The following is a 12,995-nucleotide window of genomic DNA, read 5'->3' as shown; positions in this document are numbered from 1 at the left end:
CAAACTCAGCTACTTATTTATGACACCAGGACCTCCTTTTGTCAACTTGATGCCGTAAGAATACTTTCACATATACTTTATAAAATGCCCACGGTAGATACAAGGACCTCTTTTAATCTACTTGTTATCTCCTTCTGCAAACTATTCACTTCTTTTCGTTACGTCGGTATCCAAACTCACGAACCACACCCTATCTTGAGACAAACGACTGTTTCCTTTCGATGACCAAAATATAACTAACTTCTCCTCTCTCATGATCGACTCACAAATTCCCATTTAAAAACGACCGCCCAATCAAAAGCTCAAATTGTGTTTACCATGATTTTGGAAAAGCCTAATTTCGGTTTCAGAGAAAAACTAAATAGCTTACTTTAAAATTGGTTTTTTCAATACATCATTTATACATATTTCAAAAGACTAGAATATGGTCATTTAATACTCGACTATACAAACAATGAAAATATGAACTTACAGGTAAAATGTCTTCTAATTCTAAACAAAGGTTTTTTGATAATTTTGTTTCAAACGGAAAAAGGTCGTTTGCCAAACAAATTTCTATTCTTATCTACACTAAATCTTATCTTAAATTACTGTATACATTTTTGTTTATAATGATATCTTAAAATTTTATTCCGATGGATATTTTTATTTATTTTTCTTTGGTTGGGAAAGAAAAAGTATGACAAATCCCCGCCTTTGCATATGATGAAAATTACTGAATTACGCAGGGATTTTTCTCTATGCAAAAACAATATCAGTATTTTATTCATAATATTTGTAAACATCGTTGATATTATAAATTCCCCTAATCTTGTCTGATTCTATGTGCTTCAACTCATAACTATTTATCCCATTCTCATTGTTTACTATGTACGAACCCTCAAAAACAGGCATTAACTTTCCGCAAACGTTGCTAGGTATGTTGAACACGCGCAATGCTCTCACCATAACCTTCTCACCTTTTTTGAAAGTAACTGGTCTTCTTTTCCTATTTTGGTCTTGCCTCTGGATATATTTTTCGTTTGCTCTCCGCAATCTCCTCTGCACATTTTCCATTATCTGTGTGTATTCCTTTTGTTCTCTATCTTCCCATGGCCTTAGTGGCATTATACCCTTCATTATATATTCTGGGGTCTCTTTCGTTACAGTGCTCGGGATGGTATTTAGATACGTTTCTACTTCGGCGACTTTCCTATCCCATCGTCGATGTTGACCCTCAGTTGTAATCCGTAGAAACTTCGTCACTTCCTGTATAAAACGTTCCGAAGGATTACTCTGTGGATGTCTGATGCTAACAAAATTTGTCTCTATTCCCCGTTCTTGAAGTTGTCCCTTGAAACGATCATTTCTAAAATATGTTGCATTGTCTAGAAGAATCCTTCTTGGTGTTCCTACGGTGGCTATAAAATTGCCGATTTTTCTCATTATTTCTTCCCCTTTCGTGGTACGGCAACTGTATAATTTTACATATTTGGAAAACACATCTACCATGACCAAAAACATGTTTATTCCTCTTCGTCGTCATAATTAGATCGCTTAACATATCTATTGCTACAATATCTAATTTGTTCCGGGATATAATATTTTTTGTAACGTTTTCATTTTTGAAATTTCTAATTTTATATTTTTGACAGATCTGGCACTTTTGTGTAATTTCTTTCGCGATGCGGTAATCTTGTCGGCAAATATAATTTTCTTGAAAAACCAGCCAGACTTTTCTGCTACCGATATGTCCATTGTCTTCGTGTAAATTTTTTACAATCTTCTCTGCCAATGTTTGTGTCACCAAATATAGATCCCTTCCGTCTATTCTCTTGAAATATATGTCGTTTTCTATTTCCGCTCTTCTTTTTTCTCTTTCCTCCAATTTTCCTTGGTCTCTTCTCATTTCATTTAATGAGAATACACCTTCTTCTTGTGTCAAGATATTTAGTCCCACATGTAACGTAATTGCTTCCTTTTTTCCTGTCTTCATCCCGTGTTAGCGCGTCGGCTATGATATTGTCTTTTCCTTTGATATACCGGAATTCAAAATCGTACTCCTGTAGTAATAAAATGCCTCTATGTATCCGATTATTCACCAATCGGTTCTTCATGATGTGAACCAAAGCGGCATGATCCGTCTCGATTGTGAATTTAGCTCCCAATAAATAATATCTTAATTTGTTTACACAAAATAGTACACTGGCAAATTCCAATTCTGTCACACTATATTTTCTTTCGTGAGTTTTGGTCACCCGAGATATAAAACATATTGGCACTTCTTGGTCGTTTTGTATCTGTGACAAAACTCCTGCAAACTTTTGTATTGACGCATCAGTTCGGAGTATGAATGGTAGATTATAATTGGGGTGGTATGTTTTTGTTCCTTTTGCAAATTCTTGTTTTAATATTTGAAAAGCCTTCTCCTGTTCTTCTTTCCAATTCCATTTTATCCCTTTCTTCAGCAATTTTATTAGAGGAGTTTCCTTTTGGCTTAAATCGGGAATTAGTTTTTTAAAATAATTGATCGTGCCAAGAAAACCTCTCAATGTTTTCAAATTCGTTGGTCTTGGATATTCATCAATGAGCTTGACCCGGTCTTCGGCTAAGCTAACTGTTGTAGTGTCCAATTGAAAACCTAGATAAATTACTTCCTTTTGGAGAAATTGACATTTTTCGATGTTTAATTTTAATCCCGCTCTGTCCAATTCTTCCAGAATTATCTTTATATGTTTCATATGGCTCTGTATATCTTGTGAAAAAATCAACAAATCATCGATGTAATGGACTATGAAATCTTCGTATCGATTTAAAATAGAATGTAGAGCCCGTACCAATGCTGCACAAGCGCTTTGTAAACCAAAAGGCACTACCTTGAACCTGTATACAATACCATCAATTGAGAACGCGGTATAGTTTCTACATTTTTCAGCTAAAGGTATCAACCAAAAACTATGCTTTAAATCAATTTTAGAGAATATGTGTGATCCTGTAATTCTTCCAAATATGGCCTCGATGTTTAGAGGTGATTCATATTGTGATACCGTGTGCTGGTTGATATTTCTTGCATCTAAACATAGTCTTAATTCTCCACTACTTTTTTTTACTACAGTAGACTCCCTCTATAACGAGAACTGAAATGGCAGACTAATTACCTCGTTATAAGCGGATCTCGTTATATCCAACAACAATAATACTGTGCATACATATGAATATGTAGTTTTCTAAAACATTAACTTTCTATAGTAAGATGCTAATAAATATTGTTTGAATGGCGTTTTTAAAACAAAGTTGTTTACTTTTATTGTCAATGAAACGCATTAAAACAAAAAAGAGTTGTTTACTTTTACTGTCAATGATATACTTTAAAACAAAAAATCTGTATTCTTTAAATATGTATAAAGCGTATAAAGTTATTTTGTCATTTTTGGCTGCTTTAAATTGTCCAGTATTCTATCTATCATATTTTCTAAAGATGTGAAACAGTTTTATGCTTCTTCATTTGCGTTTTGTCCTTGGATAAAGTTTCTGACAACCTTTAAAACACTTTCCACATCTTGTCTATTAGGACCCATATTATTAGGTGTGAATGGTCAACCCCGTACAATGAATCATAGTGAATCATAAATTTTACATTTCTGACTAAGAATCATAAATTGTAAGAAGTTTATTGCGGGCGGCCCGCAGTTAAAAAGGGTATTTATTTATAGCTACGGCCGGGCCAAAACGTTAAAAACACGTTTTTCAATCTTATTTTTTCTCGTTATAAGCAAATTTACCTCGCTATAGAGGGTTATAGTTCAATAGAAATTTCACGGGACATCTAATGTACCTCGTTATAAGCGAAACCTCGTAATAACCGTGTTCGTTATAGAGGGAGTATACTGTATTACAATTGGATTAATATACGGTGAATCACATCGTTCATTTATTTGATCTTCCAACATTTTATTAATTTCTTCTTTCACCTGTTGTCGATATTTATATGGGATCGGGTAAGTCTTCGATCGAAAGTTTCCCAAGTTTTTTACCTCAAAAGAATGTTCGTACTTTTTTGCCACTCTATTTTCCTCATTTATTAAAGTTTCGTGTTCTTTTAACATCAGACGCACCTCATTTTCTTTTTCTTCTCCACATATCAATTTTCTTTCTTTTTCCTCAGATTCTTGACACATATTTATCGCACATTTTTCCTCCTCTTTTTCATCAATCTCTTCCTTAAATACCACTGTTTCAATCATATCCTTTTCATTTTCCTTTGTTGACACTATTTCTTCTTCTTCTTCCGGGCTCATTCCTTCTTTTGAGGAATCTCCGGTATTGACTTCCTTTATCCTTTTCTTAAGTTTTCTTCCTTTTCCTCTTTGTCCTTGCTTCGTTGCCAAATTCATTTCCACTGTTTGTTCTTTTTCCGAATTATCAATTTTCTTTTTCCCATTTTCATTTTCCTGTTCTACTTCTTTTTCTTCTGTTAGTTTCATCGTATTATTTTTGAAATCTATGACTACATGTTTTTCTGCCAGTTCGTCCACTTCTACAATCATGTCATGCGACATGTTTGGCATTATTACACATTGTAGTGCATACATTTTCTCATCCAATCGTACCCTCACTCGTATTCCTTCATTTATCGTTGCTCATGTCCGTTTATTTGCACCCACCAAATTTACCCTTGGTATTTTGTAAATTAAATTTTTCAAACTCACTTCTTCTATTAATTTTCTGTTTACCAATGTTATTTCTGAACCGGTGTCTATCAAAATTTTGATTGGTCTATTTTTTATGAAACCATCTACAAATTTTAAATTAACTCCTCTTCTTTCCTCATTATTTCCTGCTAATTTAATGAATTCCTTCGGGTGACAAAAAATTCCTGCCTGGTTTTTTGATTTTAGTGGGTGCTTTTTTTCTTATTATTATAAAAAACAAATTTTTATAATCATAAGATTATAAAGCTACATACATTTATATTACGTGAAAACCAATTTTACTTAAAATTTTCTTTACTTGAAACAAGAAACAAAAAAACTTTAAACTTTTGATTAGCCTAACAAAACCTCAGTTCTTAAATTTGAATGCTAATGACCCTGATGTCAAACCGATCCTTCACAGATATAAAATTCAATTGTACAAACACTTACAGCTTATTTTCTTCTTGAGTTGTATGTTGGACCATACCCAGAAAAGTCCAGTCTCCTCAACAATGTGTTCTCTCCTCTTTGGCACCTCGGCTCTTTCTTAACGTCTCTGCAAACCTCCTGCAGACTACCCAAAAAACACCTGATTCACTTCTCTAAACTCAGCTACTTATTTATGACACCAGGACCTCCTTTTGTCAACTTGATGCCGTAAGAATACTTTCACATATACTTTATAAAATGCCCACGGTAGATACAAGGACCTCTTTTAATCTACTTGTTATCTCCTTCTGCAAACTATTCACTTCTTTTCGTTACGTCGGTATCCAAACTCACGAACCACACCCTATCTTGAGACAAACGACTGCTTCCTTTCGATGACCAAAATATAACTAACTTCTCCTCTCTCATGATCGACTCACAAATTCCCATTTAAAAACTTACAGGTAAAATGTCTTCTAATTCTAAACAAAGGTTTTTTGATAATTTTGTTTGAAACGGAAAAAGGTCGTTTTTTCATTTCACGGTAAAATTTCTATTCTTATCGACACTAAATCTTATCTTAAATTACTATATACATTTTTGTTTATAATGATATCTTAAAATTTTATTCCGATGGATATTTTTATTTATTTTTCTTTGGTTGGGAAAGAAAAAGTATGACAATATATATATATATATATATATATATATATATATATATATATATATATATATATATATATATATATATATATATATTTATATAGCAAAGAAATTTAATCTTTACAGATAAGTTAAATAGTAAACTCTTAAATATTGGGGAAATCTGTAAGAAAGACTCTGAGTATCAATTGTTTCGCCGAACGTTTTCGCCAAAGAGAATTAATTTGGCTTCTTCAGGGCTGAAAGAGAATAAATTATAATTAGCTACCATATATTATCTATTAAAAACATTTTTGATCTTACTGTAACTTAGAATTGTAGAGTTAGAATGTTAAAAAACTTAGCTCGTAACAACATAGTGGTGTTTTTTGTTACTATGTGCAAAAAAAGTTTTTTTTAACGTTTGAAATGTATGGTAGCTTTGATCTTAAAACGCAAAGGTTTACCCAAGGTTAATCGAAAAACCCAATGTAACTACATTTAAAAGGAGGTAATTCTTTGAATTGTCGGCAATAACTAAATTTTTGATTGTTAGAAAGTTTAAATATGAGGTTCTGTTTTACCCAGAACGCATGTGCTGACAATTCAAGTAGTTCTTTTGAATCTTTATGTCGTTAAGGTTCATTGGTAAAACCGAATGAAATTAAATCCCAGTAAAGGGAAATATTAATTTTAGATTTTCTTTTTTAATTATATTATATTGTTCATGTATGATTATAATAATATCTTATTGAGATGTATCTAAGAAAAGCAAGGGAATGTTATCTTTTTTAGTTAATGAAAATTAATTATTAAAGTAGGTTAGTTGTTAATGGATATATCAGTCAAGTTAGTTATCTGTGATGTTGAAATCATACATTATATCATATATTGAAAAATATACATATATATATATATATATATATATATATATATATATATATATATATATATATATATATATATATATATATATATATATATATATATATATATATATATATATATATATGTTCGGAAAAATTTACGCGGTTAGTACAATTAAACCTAGAGCTAAGATTAATACTATTATAAAAATCAATATTATACTCACCAGTATGTCTCACCCAGTAGTGAAGTGAATATTGATCAGTGTAGTAGTGTCTGGGGACTCAAGAGACTGAGACCTCGGAAGCCCTGAAAAGATATCAGAGAGGATGTCGAAAGCTCAGTGCAACGAAAATAAACGCGGTTTATTTAAGTTTAATATTAATTTTTATAATAGTATTAATCTTAGCTCTAGGCATCTATATTATTGATACCAATAAACACTCATTTAAAATACTATTACATAACATCTATCCATATTAATATTGTTTAACTTCCATCCCCCAATAATAATGCAATTTTATTGCTTAACTTCCATCGTTAATACCACTATCACCATCTATTTAATTTAGAATAATACCGCGTAATTCCGTCACTGCATCCGCATGACGTCAAAAGTCAAAACTCAAAGTGTGCTGAAGTGATCTACTAGATATACTTCTTAAAATTGCATTAGATATGTGTCTTAAATATTTTACCCCTTTTTTGGAGAGTTCTTTAAGAATTTAGACAGTGGTCAGGTCAAATGTAAAACATTTTTCGGTGTAAAGGTCTTTTTGTATTTTCCAAGAACTTTCGTAGTAAATTTTGTAAGGGTATTTTAAGTTAATATAGATGTCAACAAAATCAGTTCGATTTCGTTGACGATATTCAGGTTGTTGTCAGAACATGCTGGCTGGACAACTTCCATAAGATGATCGATTTTTCTCTGTTTCTCTTGGTTCAGCGTTCACTATCTAATTAACTAAGAAGGTTGAGTAACTGAGTTCATTTAACTACCGTTTTGCCTTCCATTTCAGTTAGTAGTTCTTTTGATGATAATTTTTTCAATTTATACCAAATACTATTAGGTTTATGCGTATTTAATATACTAATACACACACTTTATTAAGCATATTTTATAAAATATTTAACTGTACTATAGCTTGATTTAATCTAGTTTTATTCTGAGGTGCGAGTGTTCTCAGCCATGTTTGCCTAGATCTTAGCTCGAGTTATGAGATAAACTGTTACGATTGTCAATAAAAATTGGTTATATCGGTGTTAATACCCTGTATAACATAATAATACTTTATATTGTTCTGATGGGAAAGTGAAGAAGATTTCGCATATAAAATAAAATACGGGGAATTCCATTTCAAAAATCATAAGCTTAGTCTTCCACTATGTTATTGAACACCTTATAACATTCTAACTAATTTTGTAATATGAACCTTAAAATTACTTCCAATCTTTGTTAATAACTTTTATTGTTATTATTTTAGCAAATCTACTGAGCTTTATAACACTAATCAATCACCCTGTATATTATATTCTAAAAACTTCTAAATATTTAAATTTTTACTTTTAAATTTAAACTTTTCTAAAATTTTTTGATGTTTACTCGGTGTTTAGTTCACTTTCAGGCAGTGAATCCGCATTGGTAATGCCCAACAATGTCTTTTTGTTTTTTTCAGTCTCATGTCATAAACCTTTATTTTTGCTTTATTATTTTAGCCCAAAACCTCTCAAAAAACGCAGAATATATGAATCGGAGATTTGCATAAGACATCGGAGCAATTGTTTTTAATTATTAATTTGCATAAGGTAGCTAATAGAAAATATCTGAATTAATTTGTAGAAAAAACGTGGCTTCTAGATTAATTCATACCATTTCTTTTATAATTTCTATCTATGTCATATGACACAACAAAGTTGAGGTGAATAACATCAACGGCAATTTCTCCTAATATTTTCATTTTTCATAAGGGTATCTACACCTAGAAGTTTGTTTTTCAGAGATATAAGCATTCTTTCAGGTTTAATATCAGTGACTTTTTAAACAAAGTACTATATTTCGACGATTTGATGTTTTTCAAGGTCTTTTTAGTGTAAAAAAATTTTTGCTTGTGATTTACTGTACCGCTTTTTATAATGAACAAGAATAAAAAATGAAAGTGACAAATGTTATTTTCAACGTCTTAAGTAGATAGAAATAAATAAATCACCCAAGTTTATCTAGCGGATAACTAACCTGCTGTTCGATATCCCAGCAGGAGGCAGCACTGGTGATTTCTCCTGCGGTGTACCTGAATTGCGGAGACGCCCATACGAAAAAATTTGAGAAATAGCTAGAGAGCTCATGCGTGAAATATTATAAGCATAACCTACCAGTTACTTCTGTCTGACATCCTGAAAGTACCCGTAATGTATAGATAGGCTACCTACGTACAAAACTTTTTCTCGTAGGTAATAGAGAAGTGGCTATTAGTCGCCTCTCAATGCCGCAATCGCCTGAAACTATCAAGGTTTTTAATTAAAATTCTATAGAAACCATAAGCTAGCGTGTAGAGACCTTATATTTAATGCGAGATAATTAAATAAAATAAAGAAAAAAACTTAAACTTTTATAAAATACTGTTTAAACCGAGAAACGTTTAACAGTGTTTTAAACTTAGCTGAATAAACAACACTTCTTGGTTAAAAAAACAACGACTAAGGTTTAATTTACACAGAATTAAGTCACACTCTTGTGAATAAAATGTATTTTTAAGACAGTAGAGATATATTGGACTGTCAACTGTAGAATATACCCTGGAAAAATTATTCGGTATATATAAAAAGATAAAAATCAAAGCCGCCGCTCTCATTGTGTTAAATGAAGCACACTGTTTCAAGAAGTGACTATAAGGAGAATATCAATATTGGTAAGCCAACAACATATCCAGGATACTCAATTTAATAGTTTAAATAATTTATATATATACATATATATATATATATATATATATATATATATATATATATATATATATATATATATATATATATATATATATATTGAAATGATTTCAATATGTTAAAAAGGATACAACTTAAATGGATTTTTATATGAGTTTGTTGTTCATGAATTTCATGAAGCCATCACAATGTGGGTTCGACTCTGAAATAAAAGAGAGAAAAAGATTAGTAAATTGTTAAATAAATTAATTTTGACTTACCTGGTATAGTGTTAATAATTTCTGAATAGTATAGTTGCCTAGTGTATAGGTGAATCGTCTAAACCTTAAAAAGAACAAAAAGAAGAATTCTTAAAAAATATTTAAACATAGAAATTTTGAAAACGTCAGAAAATAAACTGTCAAGCAAGTCTATGGGAGCTAAATTAATAGGGGTTTTGTTAAATAAGAAATTACAATGATGTGGAGATGAAAATAATAAATTGTATTAGCATTGTAATAGAATAAGTTTTATATCTGAACATTTTTTTTTATAAATTCCCAAATTAGATGTGATTAAAGTGATTATGAGAAATTAATGTGGATTGACAAATGTGTCAGAACAGGACAGTTTTATGGTTTAAAAAAAAAATAGAAGACGAAAAGAAAAAAGAACGTTGGTTGCTGTTAGCAACGAATGAGAGATTTTGGGCGAGGCCGACAAGAAATTTGGAAAGGAGAGTCCTGAAATTGTGGAATAGGTCGGGAGTGTTTTTTTAACTCGTCCAAAGAGAATTTTAGTTTTTCCACAGTTTCCACAGCAGAGATATCCAGAATTTGTTCCAGAGAGTAAGAGAAACAATTTAACTTATAAATTATTATTGGAGTACAGAAATGTCATTTAAATTGAGAAAATTAAAATTCATGAATTAACATAATTGCGATAGGCCTTAAAAAAATTGAAAATATTAATGATCATTAAATTAAAAATAGAATAGTACGTACCTTAACTTCCGAAGAGAGGATTGATATTCCAGTTTCACCAATTATTTTGCGAGTAGTTAGTTTTCTTTAAATAAATCAGAACTGTTTTAAAGTAAGGTTGGATAATAATTTTGGGGATCATTTAAAATTTTGATTATATTTGAATGCAAGTTAAAAGTCAGCGGAATAAAGTGTTCATTTTCTTTTCTTTATAGTTCATTTAAACACTTTATAAAGTTGCAATATTTATTTAGTTTTTAGGTACTTGTATAGAGTCTCCACATTTTGTAATAAATTTTTATTGTCACGACTCTAAACCACATTAAGATTTATACGATTCCTATTTTTGTAAATTTTTAAAGGCAACCCAAGTTGCAGACGAATTTTATTGTTTATATTAAATTTGTTCAATATTAATAAATAACGTGCTTCATTTGGGTTAATTTATCAAAGGTCTAAAGTAAATTTTGGTTTAATTTCTTTTTGAACTCTACCAGGAGACTACAGAGTCGACGTCACACAGTGACAGATTGCTTAGAACACATAATTGAGCTAGCTGAGGTATATATTAAACTAAACAACGAACCACAGATTTTAAAAATTACATTTATTATAAATAAAAATAAAATTAATAAAATACAACTTTTTCAATTGACGCTAACAACGTGGGGCCTCTCGGAAAACAGAAATAAGGGTGTTTTTAAGCAGATTTATTAATATTACACAGAGTAGAGTAAAAATAAATTGGTGTGATTAGTGTTGCAGAGATTCTGGGGCAGTTAAAGTTAAATTTGAGAATAAATAGATATTAGGATAAAATGGCAGACCGAATGACTTTAAGAAATGGAAAAGAAGTCGTACCGAAAGAGAGTAAAGGAGAACAGGTATTAGAACAGGAACAGGATATACAGGTAGATGAAGAAAGCAGAGGAAGGTCAGGAGAAGTTGTAGTATATTTAGAGCAATGCATACAAGAAGCAGGACAAGGTGATAGAGAGGGAAGTCTAACAGATAGTTTGAGAGAGGAGTTGGATGAGACAGTGAGAGATAGACGTGATGAAAGTGAGGATGAAAGTAGAGTGCAGGAGGAGAGACGCAGGGAAGGAGATGTTGGAGAGTCAGGGATGACACAGATGGATATGAGGCAAATAATGCGGATGCTACAACAGATGGATCATAATATTAGGGGGGATATGCACAAAATGGATAGTAATATTAACAATATTAGGGGGGATATGAACAAAATGGAAAATAATATTAAAGGAGAACTTAGGGGAGAGTTAATTAAAATGAGGGAAGAAATCAAAGAAGAAGTGAAGATAGTCAGGGAAGAGATGCTACACATTACCCAAGGTTTAGAAGAGAAAGTAGAACAGGTTAGAGGAGAAAGTGAGGATTTTAAGAGGAATGTACAGGAGGAGATATCCAGAGAAAAGGCCATAATTAGAGCGGAAATAGGACAGGAAATTGGGAGCAGATTTGTAGAGTTGGGAACATCCATTCAAGAGAATTTACCAAGGGAAATAAACAAAGAAGTTAATAAGCAGAATAAAGAGATTGTTAGGGAGGTAGAAAGTGTTAAAAGGCAAACTCAGGATCATGAGGAAAAACTTACCATTATCAAAAACAATATAAAGATGGGATTGCAGAATTTGGAACTGGAAATTGGTAGGCATGCAAATCAGGCGGAAAAGGGAGATAGAGTATTACAGGGACAAGTTGAGGAATTGAAAGAGAAATTTAAAAATGCAAGTGAGGAGATTCAGCGTTTGGAATCAAATCTAGGACAAACAAGGGGAGTGAGTACTGTGATGCCGAGTTATAATGATGGGGGAATTAAGTTTGACGGAAACCTGAATCACTTACATCCTAGAATATTTGTAGATATCATCAAAAATAAGGTAAAGAATGTAAGGGATCCGATAGAAATGAAATTGAATATTCGAAACATGTTAGTGGGCATGCCATTATTATGGTTTTGCAATAATGAAAATTCCATAAATAATGTGCAGGAATTTAAGGCCAAGTTTATTAACTATTTTTGGGGAGAAAACCAACAGGCTAGTTTCAGGGAACGGTTGTATTTTGGGAAATTCAATTATGAAAAAAGTACCAACTACAATCTGTACGCAATGCAGTTATTCCAGACAGCACAATACTTAGAACCGGCTATGCGAGAAGAGGAGATTGTCCTATACATCGCCAGGCAATATAACCATAACATGGCGGAAACAATAGCTCTTCACAATATAAAGACGATGGAAAGTCTGACAGGATATCTTCAGAGGATTGAGAGGAGTGTAGGGACGCAGAATCGAAATGGACAAGAGCATGGGACATATAGGAATAACACAGCAAATAGACAGGGATATGTGAATAGAGGGAATAATTATAGGGAAAGAGAATTTGAGAGACAAAATAGAAGCAGGGATTTTACAAATAGGGGAGAGAATATGAACAATGCCAGGAGAGATATCGGAAG

Source organism: Diabrotica undecimpunctata, chromosome 1 (genome assembly GCF_040954645.1).
Source record: "Diabrotica undecimpunctata isolate CICGRU chromosome 1, icDiaUnde3, whole genome shotgun sequence".
Classification (NCBI taxonomy): Eukaryota; Metazoa; Arthropoda; class Insecta; order Coleoptera; family Chrysomelidae; genus Diabrotica; species Diabrotica undecimpunctata.
This window is presented reverse-complemented; position numbering follows the sequence as displayed.